Source organism: Thunnus maccoyii, chromosome 6, assembly GCF_910596095.1.
Source record: "Thunnus maccoyii chromosome 6, fThuMac1.1, whole genome shotgun sequence".
Classification (NCBI taxonomy): Eukaryota; Metazoa; Chordata; class Actinopteri; order Scombriformes; family Scombridae; genus Thunnus; species Thunnus maccoyii.
The window spans coordinates 7,323,140-7,339,982 of NC_056538.1; the positions used below are offsets into that span (position 1 = coordinate 7,323,140).

The 16,843-nt window shown below is 38.9% G+C and overlaps 1 protein-coding gene across 2 annotated transcripts in view; it reads left to right on the forward strand.

Annotated features, from left to right (window-relative positions):
* The first annotated feature begins 555 nt into the window (after nt 1-555).
* Nucleotides 556-16,843, forward strand: part of pik3cb (phosphatidylinositol-4,5-bisphosphate 3-kinase, catalytic subunit beta) — a 55,195-nt gene continuing 38,907 nt past the window's right edge. For both annotated transcript variants that reach the window (XM_042414309.1, XM_042414308.1), the window contains exons 1-2: nt 556-801; nt 13,480-13,559. The gene's annotated coding sequence lies outside the window, so the exon portion shown is untranslated. The remainder of the gene's footprint in view (nt 802-13,479; nt 13,560-16,843) is intronic.

Consider the following 16,843-nt stretch of genomic DNA (forward strand, 5'->3'; position numbering starts at 1 on the left):
ATTTATAGATTCTGAATTTTTAGTAAGGGAGAAAGAATAGATGCAATTTTAGGTATTTTAACAAGATAATTAACTTTTTTGGCGAAAAAAACATACATATTTACATACATAATATTTCTTTGTATACTATGTATATAATCATTGCACAATGGATTAAAAACTTTTTTTTAAATCTACCTCACTACCCATTTTATTATATACTACGTATGTAATTACTGCATAATATATAATAATAACCTTTTCTATTTTAACATGTAACTATTTTATTCTATGGTGCGTGATGTGTGCTGGACAGTGCTGTTGTGACAATTAAATTTCTTTCGGGATTAATAATGTATTGCTTATTCTTATTCTTATATCAGACACTAATCATTATTCAAAGCAGAGTATTTTGTATACATATCAAACATGTGTGGAGGGGATCTTTAAATAAATAACCGCTGCAGTCCTGTAGGCTACGATCATCGGACAGAGTTTTATTTTGAACATCCTGAGCGGAGGTCCTGTTTGTCTGTGAGTCTCTGGGACTTGACGGCGGTGGGAGGAGGGAGCGGAGGGAGCGGAGGGAAAAGCAACGGCGGCCGCTTCACCTTCTCAAACAAACAGGAAGCGAGACCGCGCGCGCTCTCCTGTCCACCTGAGACATCTATGCTCCGCGTCGGAGGCACAGCCGGGCTACGCGAGTCGTCTGTCACTCCGACTTTTTGCATGTGAAACTACATAACCGCAATAGTAACTGTCAGCTGTTTGTTCGTCCGCTAGCCTACATTTTTAAACGACCACACGACAGAGTGCCTAAAGGTAAGTCCCTCACTTCTTATTACGCCACTCATTTGAGCCCCGTAGACGTTCACTAGTGAGCACGTCACGCTAAACTCCGTTCATTAAGCTGTCCATTGCTTAGCTACCATAAAAAAAAAACATAACTCTGCCAACTTCTGCGAATGCATAACACCCAGCTTTTAATTCGACATTTATCCAACATACTAGTTTAAGACACATTTCGGTCTCACGAAACTGTTAGAATTGTTTTATTAGTGATTTCTATAATCAAGACATTCAGTTAAATGGACTGTGTGGGTGGCAGTAGCGACAACAGTTTTTAAGTTGGGCTTTTATTAAACTAAAGTGTTGCTCACTGTTATATGTAAAATACCAGGAGACTTTGTGGATTTATGAAGAATTCAGTACACGATTAGAGAGTCGATGACTTGTACTGATAACCCTGACAACAACAATCAACAAGATTTTCAAGCTGAGTTTGATTAAAGGTCTCTTCTTGCTTATTTTTATTGTGTGTGTGTGTGTGTGATTGGCTTATGTCTCAACCGAGGTGAATCTGATAAGTGCCTGTATTGTTACTGTACAGTTGCGTGTTTGGCCTTGGAGATCATGCGTTTTTAAATTGCACAATCAGACAACAATGAAAGAAGCACTTTCTTAACTGTCTTCGTCCAGCCTCTAAACTTGGGCTTTGCTGTTTTTATTATACACTAGTCAAGTTAGTACAGTTTTATGTCTCCTCTAAAAAAATATTCACGTGACAGAGTCCTACTTACAATTAGGTAGTCTGCATTCTCTTTCTGGGATCATTTGTTTTGAATTGTTGTAGTTATTTTTCTTTGAGATCCTGATGGTCTTCATCAGGGACCCCTGGGTCATGATCCCCATCTCAAGAAACACTAGTCTATAAAACCAGTAGTATTGTTAAGGGATCATTGGGACGACTTAGTTTAGGCAGTGTGTCGCTGATGACAGTTGTGTCTGTTTTAATGTTGAGAAATAGACAACACAGTCAAATAAAGAGGATGTGAAACTTTAACATTAATTTATCTAGTCAGCTATTCTGTCATATGTGTAAGAACCACCTTTTGGTTTTATTTCATTCAAAAACAGAAGTCAGCAGTGGCTAAACAGCTGTGGTAGAGTTTAGCTGCTAGGTTAGCTTATGTGACCCTCCTGATTACTCAAGCTGATTCATAAACCTTCATGAATCGACAGTTTACGACTAAGCCCATATGTCATATGCACTTCAAATGTTGTAGGCGAGGTTGAAACGGGCAATAGGTCATACCGCAAAGATTTTGAAGTCGGCTGTTTTTAAGTGTATGACAAATAATGAGTGACTGGACAGTTGATACTTCTCAAGAATTGTTGTGATTTTGATGCAGGTTTTAGCATGTCGGACTCTGTCAGTAAATGTATAAGACCAATACCAACTGTATTGCACGTTTCATACCTGTGTATGTGGAAAATTGTGACTGACGTGCTTGCATGTTTGTGTTTAGCAAGCGATAGCCTAACATATCTTAAGGCTGAGTTTTCCTAAAGGCTCCATTCTGCTCTGTATTTACTATAAGCCAACAAGAGATATTTGTGAATCAGAGTATAGTTTGAGCTCAATCTCTTTCTGACAGTGGAAGAATTCAGTAAGTGGAATGATAATGTTGCAGGCCACAATACAACATGGGGAAGATGTGCTGGTGTGCTGGCAGGTGTGTGTGTGTGTGTATAGAGTGGTGCCCTCGTGTGTACTTACAGCATGTCTTCAGCAACTAGCCTGAGGATGGAGCATTGTGTTGCATCACGTTAGAGATTTTTCAACCAGTAGTGATTTTTGCTTTACTGTTTCTCCTCTGGTTACTATCCTTTTAATATCTATAATGTCTGAGGGCCATTTCAGGCAATGTTTCAAGTCAATGAGCAGTACTGTTTCATGGCAGTATTGGATTTATAGGATTTAATTCACTAGATCAACCAAAAACAGATGTTCTTAGTGGTTATTTTTCTGTTTCTCAGCAACATTTTCAGAAAATTTACTTCACAGTACATGTCCCAGTCATGACATAAAATAATTTACACAGTATCATGATTGAGGATTTTATCTGCACCAGCCACACCTAACTTGTCCTGAAGTACATGTGTTCCAGGTGGCTGTAGTGTTTTATGTCACGTGAGACTTGTTCTGACTGTCCACAATTGTTTGTCTATAAACCTAAAACACTCCCAAGCAAACATAACCTTAAAGATAATTTGACCTTTTTAGTAGTTTGATCTCCAAAGTTATGGCCTTTTGTCACAGTGATTCACAACACACACTTATAACACACACACACACATACACAGGTCTTAGAGCCACGCTACATGTTACAAAAGAGAAGTTGGGTTAAAGAGAGCTTTAACCCAAATATGCTGTTAATTTTGTTTTGTGTTGGCACAGCACTACCACTTCTAGAAATATTGTTGCCCAATCAGTGCATTTGATGATGTAATTTTAATCAGGCAAAGGTCCTGGCAGCCCCGTCTTTGGGCGGGGTCTGCTGTCAGGCCCCCTCTGAGGTAAAGTTAGAGAACACTGATAAGGCTAACTGACGTCATTCTGTAGACATCAGCCAACAATGCAGCTATTTACTCCAAGCCAGATTTAGTCCCAAAGCAGGCCTCTCCCGAGAAACTGGGCACAAATGAAAAGAGAGTTCTAAATAAGTGTTTCACTAGGGAAAAAAAAAAGTTGTGTAACTGTGTTGACATCCATCGTCTGCGTCATTATTGGCCTAACAAAGTTTTCTATGTGAAGTTTCCGTTTCACATATATTGTGGTTTAGGATACCTGAATGATACAAGCTTAAGTGAGGGAAAGAGAAAAGTGGAATGCAACTGGAGAAAAAGTGTTTCTGGTCTCAGTGACCAACAGTGTGGTGAAATTATGAGGTAAAGCTTAGAGGAAGGAGGCCTGCATCTAATATAGCCCGAGTTACTTTACACACCAGCAGTGTGTTTGCTGCCAGTAATCAGAACAATAATACATTTTACTGCTGTATTTTCCAGGGTACTTAAAGACTTAATGGCATATTGCAGCATGGTAAAACTAAACATACAGCGCAGCCTGTAAGTGTTTGGACAGTGATATGTTTTCATTGCTTTGGCTCTACTCCACCATGTTTAATTCCAAATGAAACAATGACTACGAAGTTAAAATGCTGACTTTAAAGTTCAGGGGTGTTAGGGGGTGTTCACATCCATGCTGGGAGAACAGTATCGGAATGATGAAAGTCAACAACCTCAGTCATATTTCATTTCAAATCCAATGTGCTGGAGTGCACAAATACAGACTGCGTCGTATATGAGAAGAGTTCAAATCCAAGTACAAAGTAAGGAGAATGAATTTCAAAAATGTATATTTTGAAGGTTTAATATGGAGAATAAATACTAGCAGTGTGTTTTAGTGTCAGTCATGCTCTGTGCTTTTTCAGCCAATTTTCCCTGACCAGCTGATTTTTGACTGACTTGAAGTATGTTTTCCTACCTTTTGTATCTGTCTCTCTTATTGCTTACTGAGTTAGAATGCTGTTAGACTTTTTCTGGAGCTCTGAAAGGCAGAAGTCTTTAACTGCTTAGAGACCGAGCAGTGGAGCTGGATTAGATAAGATAAGACACACTTACATGAGACGCCTACATATTCTTTCAAACGACCCACTTTTGCAACCTGAATCGTATATTCTATTGTCGGTGTCTTTCTTTGGAGTGAAACATTTGTGTGTGTGTGTTGCAACTATCACTTATTATACCATCACCAATATGTTTTGTCCCCCTTCTCTCCCTCTCTGCTCCTGTATCCCCCTCCCTCCCCCCCTGTTCTCTCTCCTCATTCACACTTCCTGCTGTAGTTTTGATGTAATCATCCCTCATTACACTGAAAGGCTTGCGTAACATCCTCTCAAAGAGTAGTATGACAGGGAGTTGGTAGATCTTGTTGTCATTTGTGTGTGAGTGTGAGCAAGCTGACTTTCACAGTTAGTCTTTTTGTAAGCCCCACAACCTCATCTACTACCAGCACTGACCAAGGAAAGGGAACATTCAGTATTCAGTTATACTTAGTGCAAGCTGTGCCTTACTGCTTATTATAAAACTATACATAGAAATGGAAATTGCCAGAGCAAGAAATGTGACTGTGAGATGAGAACGGCCTGCTGGAATTCTCCACTTGCTGCACAGCAGGCCGAGACCTGCCAAGGAATGTAGGGGAGACAGCAGGAGAGGGATAGAGGGAGATGCAGGGAAAAGAGAGGGAAATGCCACAGAAGGTACAGTGAAATATATGAGAGAGGAATGAGATATGTGACCACAGTAACATAATGAAGTAATGGCTGATTAAAACTTCACACAGTTAGAGCTAAAATACAGAAAAAAACAGATGTGGTTAGCTGCATTTTTGGGTAGAGACACATTTAGCCACATTTACTGTAAAGTGTCAATGCCACAAAAGTAACTCATGAGCGCATGACACAATCCTCCCCTCCCCACCAAAGGCAAGTGACTGTTGTTGTTGTTCTTGTGTTAGAAAATAGTGAAAAATGCCTGTCATAATTTCTTAGAGCTCAGCTTGTTTTGTCCAATCTACAGTCCAAAATCCATGATCATGCATGACACAAAAAAAGCTTAAAATCCTCACATTTGAGAATCAGCAACCAGCAAATTTGTGTCTTTTTTTTTTTTTGACTAAAAAGATTATTTGCTTCTCAGAATAGTTGCGGATTAATTTTCTGTCTGTTAACTTATCAATTAATCGACTAATCGTTGCAGCTGTACTTAGAAATCATACTGTCACTTTCTTAAGTGAATGAAATTAGAAGTGAAACAAAGATCATTGCAGACTCCGCTACAGGCTGTTCTGCGTGAGGCAGGCTCCTCTGGTTGTATGCTGGTGTGAATGTACGACATCTTTGACTTGAAAATTGGCTGCCAAACGGAATAGCAGCTAAAAGGCAAACTATAAATAGAAATGTTGAGAAAGCAATTATGTATATTGGTAGCTTCTTATGTTGAAAAGGTGCTCTGCTGTCTCAGTTGTACTATATTATTTCCTTGTTTCTAGCTGTCCTTTCCTTGACTTTGTGTATAATTCAACTTTGCAAACACTAGTGTGAGTGTACACTTTATAATGAACATTTTTATGACCAGAATTGATGGTGTTGTTCCCATTATTTAGTCTGTCAATTAAAGTAAGTGAGTGAAGCAGTCAGACAGTGAAAGTATTAGCATTAGCATATGTAATGATAGCATTATGAACAAATATCAGAGAAGCATTTTAGATTAAACATCCACTTAAAACAACAGACACACATGCAGGCAGGAGAAGCAACAAGTCATCTGATTACATGTAGGCTGGTTAATTATACACAAAAACAAACAAAAAAAAAAACTGAGTGTGCCTGAGAAGATCAGTATTAAAACTATTATTCAAAATTAAATTATTATTTTTATAACCAGTGAATTTTAAGTTTACTATATTCATTGTATACTTGCCTTACCTCCCTGCAAACACAAGCGTGATGATATTGGGTGAGGTGTAATGAAAGCTTGTCTGGGGTCATCTGTTGACAACAGATAGCTGTGCACATTCCTGGCTGGACGCTGCTCGTATGAAAACAAGCGGGCATCTAGACTGTCGCTCAGCTAAATTTCATTTAAAGTGTAACATTTTCAGACATCTACTTCATGTAGTCTGCAGGCTAGTCAGGACCATCATGTCAACAGAATTTAAATGACTGATGACTTGAAATAGATAAATGCAAACTCTTAATTTAACTTGGCTTCTTTTCATACACAATATTCAGTTCATTTACTACATTCACTGCACATCTAATGAAATGAACACACTAAAGTATCTGTTACTACATTTCATACTGCTGTGTATACCTGGATGCTGATTATAATATTGATTTTATGATTAGACACTACATAATGTCTGGATCATGGTAAAGATGACCAGATGTCATATTTTACTTATCTTCAATCTGAATCGATTTTATATCGAGGGGAAGCATTTAAATTGAATGATGTCTGTGTAATCCAGCTAAATCACACGTAGACAAAATTTTAGGGCTGGGTTCTGGTTTTTTTTTTTTTTTGGCACCTTCAGATAGTCAGAATATTGCTGGTGACATAAGCTGTGACTGAATGGAAACTAATAGTATGAATGACACGTGTTTTTGGATACCGGTACACAAGCTTACATATTCAAATAAACACCCCAAAACCCAGTGTGTAGAGCAAAAAGTCATTTGGGTTTTCAGTCTGTACCTGAGCCAAGATGGACTTAAGAAGTAAAGATTATGATGGGAAGCAGATGCCTTTGGCTAATGGAGAAACAGGAAATTTTTTTATGATTGCTGAACATTTGGCAATTTTTAAAATAAACAAAAGATAACAAATCCGTGATATAACAGCTGTGCCTTCAGTGGTCGTCGTTCTTCTTCTCGCAGGTAGCTAGATGCGGTAACCGCGGCAGCCCTAGATGCATAGATAGCGTCAGGTTATGCTGCCACCCTGGGGGGAGCTCCAGCTTCCAATCTGAAACCTGAGAGGGCAAAACCTCAGCTTCACATCTCTATGGCAACGCTTCCTCACAGCGCAGGATGACACATGCACAGTCTGTCCCACATACACTCTGCTGAGAGCACGCGTCAAGCCTTGTGATAGTCAATATGCATACATGCATGTTATATACTGTAGTGCGTTCACATGCTGCTGTCTTTACAACATTCCTCCACCCATGTGTCCATGTGGGTAAACTGAAAACACACATTTGTACTTTGTAAGAAAAGTGTCTCACAGGGTATGAAAACTTTTGATTAAATTCACTTTATGCACAGGGTTTCGCACTGTCTTCTCCTTATTTCTGGCTTTATTTTACTGCAGATTACTTTTTTGAGAAAGAGATGATCACATTTGTCTTAGAGGAGTGTCATCCAACTTTCTGCTACGCTCCTCTCATGATATCATTGTGTCTTAAAGTCCACAGGTCTGGACAGTTTCTCTCTCTGTCAGGCTATTCGTCTCTTCTGTTTTCCCTTCCTCCTGTAAAACTAGACGACTATATTACTGATCTCAACCAGCTGCATCATTGTGTGTGTGTCTACATTGTAATTATGGTGTGACAGTTTTGTGTGTGTGTGTGTGTGTGTGTCTTCTTTGCGATCAGCAGTGCTGTTCCCCAGGCTGAGACGGACCTTTGCTCAGCCAGACAGCCGGAAGGTAACTGATTTACAGCATCCAACGGGAACTTTTGAGAATACAGACACACTCGCACTCCACCTACCTAAGGGCAGCCTCACAATAGCAGCTATAAATAGAGATTGAAGCAAGTAGCTAAATAAAGGGAGTCGGGGGAAGAAGTGGGTAAAGGCCACTGGTGAGACACCACAAAGAGATGCACTGAGTGGAAAAACTAAATGTAAAGTTCTTTATCTACCTTTAAACTTTACTTTGATGACAGTAGCGCTAATCTGTGTGTTTCTCTGTCATGGAGGCTTGTAAACATCCCACTGTGATAAAAAGTGGGTTTGTATTGTTTTGGAAATGGACAGACAGTGCTCTTTTGTTTACCGTGAAGCAATGATGACGCATGTCGAATGCAATGGCCCTTCAGACTACACTTGTTTGGGGAGTGCATAAAATGTGTGTGTTGGTGCATTCCTCTTACATTCCTTTTGCGTGTCTTGAGCACATTAGCTAAATTGTCTTTACCTGACATGATTTCTGACCCATTTTCCAAAGCATAGCATAAGGTTAAGTTGATTTCTTACGAAAAAACAGTTTCAAGAGACTTAAAATTTAGTTGAGAGAAGTTATAGTCTACATCACAATGCACATATTGGTTTTAGCAGTCTCCTAGTAATAGTCGATTTATTGTATTTCACTGTAGAAGTGTTGCTTTTATTGTGTCCACTCATTCCCTTGAATGAGAAAGTGTGCCCATACTTTTGACTGGTACTGTATTTATGCTTCAGTTGCTTATGTTTAAGCCCTTGGGTTAAGTCATTTTCAGGTACAGTAAGAAGAAAGTGGTGTTGTGCCAGGAGAGGGAGCGCCATTCAGGAGATTTGGTTTGATATGCAACCCTGCAGGGCCCGAAAAACCATCTGTTTACAATAGCAGCTCTCACTGCCCCTTAATAGCCTAAAGGTCCTATGGAAATTAGGGATATTTATGAGTATAATAAAGGGTGAGAGCATCCTCCCCCAATGACTGTCTCACATGACCAAGGTGTTTTGTTTGTGTGTGTATACACATGCCCCAAGGTGAAAGAGAGTGAGCGAGAGGTTGCTGGTGAAGCCCCCAGTCATCTTAGGATTGTGCATTCCTTACATTCCTTTTCCAGAGGATGGGTGGAGGAGAGGAAGGGTGTGTGTTTGAGTGTGGTTATGTGGGGAGAGAGAAAGTCATATCAAAGTTAGATGCTCACTGCAGTGTTTGTATAATGATTAGGATGACAGCAGTTTGGAGGGAGGCTCTGAGGATGAGAAAATCTTTCGTCCTGTGTGTGTGTGTGTGTGTGTGTGTGTGTGTGTGTGTGTGTGTGTGTGTTTGGTCACTTGCTCCTTTAGTACAGGGTAATGTGTATGTGCAGTAGCCTAATTCCTTTTGCGTAAGACATAACAGTAGATAGACTGAAAACTTGGAGCTAACGTCACGAACCACTACTCTGTGAATTGTGCTGTAAACTGTTTTTCCAGTGCTGTTATCCTGCAGAAATAACAAATATAACCTAACTAGTTGCTTAAACACACTGGTGCAGTTGAGCATACCATTCACCTTTTACTAATATGAATGTGCTTTTTGTAATTTGTAAAGATAATCCCATATAATATATATGTTATAGCATATATGAATACATAAAAACATTCAGAAAGGCTGGACATTGGAGCTACTGCATAAATACTTCAAGATGCACTTCCATAAAGGCCAGTAGATACAAAAAAAAATATTGAAGTCAGTGGTGACACCACCAACTTTAATTTTGTTTCTATCATATTAGGATCTTAATTGCTGTTTTGCTCTTTCTGGGAATTTAGACAGTTATTGTCCTTAATAGGAAATTAAAGCTTAAAGAGAAGAATACTTGGACATTCGTGAATTCCTGAAAATATAAAAAGAAAAACAAAATGCTAGCAGTAAACCCAAATTTTAGGCTTCAAATAAATCCATTCTGTGGGGGTGTCACAGACAGTTTTTACATTCCATGATTATTTTCAGCATCAGCCCAAAAACCCATTGACGTTATAGTGGATATTTTTCCACTGAACTGTGGCAGAGCTAACTTTGGGGTTTGCCCTTCAGCAAAAGTTTCATCACCGGACCACTCTCTAGTGAACCCTCCGTCTGTCTCGCTCTCTCAGTTTCTTCTAAAATGACTGTAACACACACACACACACACACACACACACACACACTTGCACTGTAGATCATGTGATGCTTTGAGCTGAGTCCAGTCAGGGAGTTAAACATTGACTGTCTCTTGCCTGAGATTTTATCATTGTGTTAAACAGCACACTTCCTGGAACTGGTCATCCCATTTGTGGTTTTACTGTAGCTGTGTGTGGAGGCTACATTATTTCCATTTTCTGGGGAAACCCACATTCTCACCTCTTTCTATGAATTTATCCTTAACCCCGCTGTAAGCATATAAATATCCCATGTGTCGGTACATAAAAGATCTCTGTAGACTCAGAAAGACTCACCACAGTTGTTTTTGTGAACCTCTCTGTGTCACGCTCTGGTAAACAAGATAGAGCATCTTAACCACTGGGGGAAAACAGGAAGTTTACTGGCCTCAATCAGGGTGAGAGCATTGCGTGTCATTAACGCGTATGACTTCACTGTGTGTTTTTATCCACAGTATATTTGCTTTTCATATCGCTCACTTCACATCTTGATTTCTATAGCTGCAGCTCTTTGAACTGTGGGCAGATGGTAGTGATGGAGAAGCCTATGGACCGCCTTAGGCACTCTGTCTGCACATACAGAGGTCACGTCCTTCACTCTTTTTTCATCTCCATGTTTCAAACTCTTTCATATTTCAATGTTAGGTTGACTAGATAAGACTGTTCAGAATATTTGAATGAAGTAGGACTCAAGACAACAAGTCTTGTTTTCATTTACTCTGTCTGAGACCCTGTTACTTACACAATGGAAGTGAATACCTGACATTGTACTTTTTTTATTTTGTAATGCTGGTGCCAGAGAAGTTGAACATTTTGCAGCACAGACAGTAAAGGGTCCAACAAACCATTATTTTCACAATTGATTAATGTGTCTTGATTAATTGTTTATTCGATGACTTGTCAGAAAACGGCAAACAATGTGTGTTGAGATGTATTCAGTTGTCCTGTTTTGTCCGACTCACAGCCCAAAACACAAAGATATTCAGTTAACTGTCATATATGACACATAAAAGCAGAGAATCCAATTTGAGAAGCTGAATGCAGATCATTTTTGGCATTTTTGTTTAAAAAATTACTAAAACAATGAATCGATTGTCAAAATAGTTGGCGATTCATTTTCTGGCGATCGATTAAACCGTTAATCAACTAATTGTTGCAGCTCTAAAATCAATAATTCTGAGATGAAAACATCTGTATTAAAGCTGTTATGACGACTTCATCTAAAGGCTTTATTTTCATTATGAATTAATCCGAAGACTATTTTCTTGAGTACCTGAGTAATCATTTCATTTATATAATGTCAGAAGAACAATAGCCATTTCCCAGAGCCCAAAGTGACATCTTCTCACTCCTTGTTTTATGTGACTATCAGTCCAAAACCCAAAGATATTCAGTTTTCTATCATATATGTCCAAAAAATGCAGCAAATCCTCATGTTTGAGATGCTGAAACTAGAGAAAGTTTGGCATCTTTGCTCAAAAAATGACTGAAACCTTTCATAGATTATCAAAATGGATGCTAATCAATTCTGTTGATCATCCAATCGTTTCATCTCTAGCTCTTATTACTATTGCTTGATCACTATTTCAAGATGTGTTCAAGCGATTAAAAGGAGAAAAACTGAGTCGAAAGTTGTTTCATGGTATTAACCTTGAGTGAACTTAATATTTCAAGGTAATATCAAGTGAAAGATTAAAACAAGGACATGTACACATTGACAGACAAATAGCAATAACTAGTTCTGATAGATTTTGCTCCGGCTACACAAAGTTAATACATCAACAAAACATTCTGCTGGCTGCTCATAATAGTTTGGCTCCCTTAGAGGAAGACTTCCGCTTGACTGCAACATTAGTTGCAGGGAAACCCTTCAGGCACTTTGGATTGTCTCTAGTTGCATGCTGTAAGATGATTCTACACCTTGTAGATGTGACTCAGACTTTCTTGTAGGTGTGATTCAACATGAGGCCTTTTGCTTCCACTCTCACTGAAAAACCATGTTTCATTACTTGGTTTTTCTATCTTGAGTATCTACTCAGTTTCATAGCCGCTGTGATAATATTGTTGCAGTGGAAAACCCTGCCTGTGTAAATCTTTACTGTCCATGTCAGCAGTTGTTACATGCAATAATGAAACTTACTAGGAGTGGAGAACATGATTTAATACGTCCACTTGGTGTCTTTATGAGTTGACTTTTAGTTTTCAGTTTTTCCACAGATGAATGTTCTTGTACAGGCAATATGCTTTCTAAGTGATTCTAAAATGATCTAGACTATAACCATGAATTAAAGGTGAATGATTAGTCATCACAGAAAAAGGAGATAGTGGGAAAAGATTGTAAGAAAAGAGGATGAGTGGAGAGACAGAGGAACAGTGGAGAGAGCGATTTCTGTTGTCTTATCTCAAATGAAGGGGCAGCTTGGGGCCCCTTTGAGCATGTGGTAACCTGTGTCAGTGTTCAGTGCATCTCCAGTGGTGGAAAGTAACTAAATACATTTACTCAAATTTAAAGTACTTGTACTTTACTTGAGTATTTCCCTTTAATTCTACTTTATACTTCCACTCCACTTCATTTCAGAGGGAAATATTGTACTTTCTACTCCACTACATTTATTTGACAGCTTTAGTTACTTTTCATCTCACAACCCCTCAGATTTATCTGGTGACCCTTAGGAGGGACCCGACCCTTAGTTTGGGAACCACTGGGCTGAACTAGCTGACTATAAATAAAGTGGTTCAAACTAGCTCCACCTCCAGCAGCTACATCAGTAACATGCTGCTCTAACACTGATGCATCAGTATTAATAATCTAATGATGTCATATATAATAATGTATCAGTCAAAGGAACCAAACCACTACTTGTACTTTAATACTTCAAGTACGTTTTGCTGATAATACTTATGTGCTTTTTTACTTAAGTAGGATTTTTCATGCAGGACTTTTACTTGTAAAGGAGTATATTTACATTACTTTTACTTTTACTCAAGTAAAGGATCTGAATACTTCTTCCACCACTGGTAGTCTCTCACCTCTAGAGCAAAACTTGTCTTGTTTGTTTCCATTCTTTGCATTAAATCAATCATTTCTCACACACTTCCTATTTATTTACTTTCTTTTTTTTTTTTTTTTTTTACTTCTCCATTAACTTTGTCACCTTATTATACATATAACTAAAGATACAGCTCTCAGACATGTACCACACTTCATGGTTTCTTCCCCTCCCCTAACAGTCAGTTTGTTCTCATCCATCAGATGCAGTGTCCCAGCCGCTATCCAGACACCCCCAACGAGGAGCAGAGGCACAGGAAATAAAAGACTCAAGGAAACAACAGGTAAAACCTGTGTGATTGTGTGTGTGAGAGAGAGAGAAAGGGAGAGAGAGAGAATGCTGTATCTTGTAATTATCTTGACCTACTTTACCTGTGATACCGCTGTGGGCTTCTGTGTGAAAGTGGGAGAGGAAGAATGGAGCGCTGACTTGGCTGGAATCTGGGAGAGTAGGCCTCGTCCTGACAGGCGGGGAATGTGTGGAAGTCAGCCAACATGCTTTACTTTCACGTCAGAGATCAGTGTTACACCACCTCAGTACACTCCCACCATCATTTCTCATGTATCATATCCTCCTAATTAGCTGAATTACTATGAAATGTTTCAGGACAGTACAACCAAATAGACCCTGTGTAGTGTTGTTGTGTGAGTTGTTTTTTTCCCATGTCTCTACAGCTAGGTGTTTTATGAAAATTATCAGCATCCTTTTACTTCCTGTATTTCCTCTTGCAGCGCTCTTGGCTCCAGTGAAAATTATAAAGTCATAAGTGCTTTATTGTATCAGATTTCAGCTCTTGGTGCACTTGGCAGTCATTTCCTTGTCAGAAGTATTGCACCTCTCAAGTCAGATTTTGGTTTATGTAATAGTGCAGTAAAGTATATATGTATATATACAGCAATATATGAAGTATAGTTGCCTTTTTTTGCCCTCACTGTGGTAAGTAGTTGCCCAGAGAAATGATCAGCATGGCCTTTTTTAGAACAGATGTGGTGATTGGACGAATGTAAAATTAACCATTTAAGCACTGAACCGTGGCACTCTCAGTACTACTGACCCAATTTGTTGTTGAGTGTGTGTGTGAATCTGCTCTTGTGTAACAGAACTGTATCCTAACAAGTGCAGGATAGCTTGTTCATTGCTGTGGGTCTTTTTCTGTGTCCTTACTCACCACATGCTCTCCTTTTGTCTTTTTAAGCAATGCCAACAGAACTGTAATAATTAGATGAGCATAGAAAAAAAGAGAAAATCAGACTCTGATTTGCTGATTTCTGTTTTTTTTGTTTGTTTTTTGTTTTTTTTTGCTTCTCTTCACCACAACGGTATGTGAGCCAGCTGCAGCAAATACTGGCACAGAGTAAACATCGTCTTATTTCCGCCTCCTCTCAGATGTAATGCCGCTATAAATGCAATAGTACAGTACAGGTGCAGCTTTGACATCTATAAGCCTGACAACCACATTTCCTACTGTCAATCAGTACCGGTGACCCATAACCGGTACAGATGCCTCCCACCTGCTCTCTCTTTCTCTCTCTCTCTCTCTCTCTCTATCTCTCTGTCTTTTTCCCTTCTTCCTTCACCTCCTACACAAATTTGGAAAAATAGCTTGATTCAATTACTCATGCTATGTTCTGTCTCCGGTGATCCGACTCTTCCCACCAACACAACCGTATTATCTCCTCGGAGCAGAGGGATTTCTAATGGCACTCCCAAGATTATCACATAGCCTCTCTTAAGAAGCCAAATGAGGAACGTGTGTGTGTGACTAGTTTCTTTTTTCCCATAAATGAATATTCTCCTTCTTGGTTTTGGTATTAACATTAAGCAGTGTACCGTAACTCTCTTCACTCACACAATCCTAGGAAGCCCTGCCCTTTGGTAGCACAAGGATAATGCCCAAACACACTCCTGAGAATGCACCAGAGTTATTACAGAGGTTATGTAAAATTAGATTAGACTGTGTTTTCAGCTGGACAATAGAACGTGCGCTGCTATAATTAACAAATTATACAATACAATAAATGCTACATTTCATTTCCTGTCTTCGGTAACGAGATGTATTTGTGTGTGTCTTTAGATGGAGTAGATAACAAAGATAAGACGTTATATTTGGTATTGATTGTTGCGTGTAACTTGTGTGTACAGTATTAAAAGTTTAACAGAAAGCGACGCTGCAGCAGGGGTAGCGTGTGTGTAGAGGCGAGCAGCACAGACAGATGGATGGATGTATAAACTGGAGAGGCGAACATCAGCCTAGCATTTACCGCAGCTAAGTGTTCCTAGCAACCCAGTCACCCCTATAGTGAGATGATGGCCAGAGCCAAGAAACGTCTCCCATTTCTAGGCTTGTGTGTGTCTGTGTGTGTGTGTGTGTGTGTGTGTGTGTGTCATTCAGGGCCAATGTGTGGCCCTTTTGTTTATGAGGGAGATAAATGGTGGCTTGGCAAGATGTTGAGAGACCAATACTGAAAAATCAGCAGTGTGTGTGGGAGCCATCCCCGCTACATTCACGGCAGCTCAGTGTTATTTTTGTCCATCTCTCGCAGTCTTTCCACTGTTTCACGACATAATCAGCGGCTGTGTGACTGTGTGACAGGCTGGGATTTTCTTTAAATCTATTTTCAAACTTCCACTTTTGAAGAATCCTTTTGCAGCGTGTTGTGCTTTTAACAGTGACCTCAAAAGACCTCTCAATCAGCTCTGTTGTTCTTTTGCTCAACTTGTTTTTCACGTCGCTCTATGAGAGTCCTCTTGTTGATGTGAATTATGGTTGTGCCCCTGTGTAGCAGTAGCAATGCTGAAGAGGGTCGGTCAAAATACACACTGTGGTTATAATAATGCCAAAATTGACAATTGTACATTTTAACTTGAAACCAGAGCTGAAGCAATTAGTTGATTAATCACTGAGTTGACTAAAAATAAACAACAATTTTGATAATTAATTCATCATTTAAGGCATTTTTTAAGCAAATATGCCAAAAATTCACTGCTCCCAGCCTCTCAAATGTAAACATTTGCTGGTTTTCTAATTCTTCTATGATTATGAACTGAACATTTTTGGGTTTTGGTTCTTTTGTCAGAATTTTACAAACAAAATGATTATTTGAAAGCATAATCAGCAGCTTAAACAGTAATGAATTAAATATCTGATATCTACAATCTAATATCAGTATTGGTCAGACAAAACAAACAATACAAACAGGTCAACTTGGGCTTTTGGAAATTGTGATTTTCTGACATTTTACAGAACGAGTGATTGGTAGATTGATCAAGACTATAATCATTGCAGCCATAATCATAAATATATACTGTAGTGTTGTCAGCTTTTTAGGTGTTGGTGGTATCTTTTGATAATGTGGGACTGAATTGAGACATTAAAAATAGGTTGCATAAGTAGTTGTTAAGTAGGTAGTCATAAGAAAGGTTAATGTTATTTTGAATGGAAAAATATTGACCTCAACAAATAAAAAAAACATGCCCACAACATGTTCACCCTCTAATGATAGCTGTTCATTGTTTCCTTTTTGTCAGAGTTTCCAAGGAAAGCTTCCTCTGTTCTTTTTTCAAAAA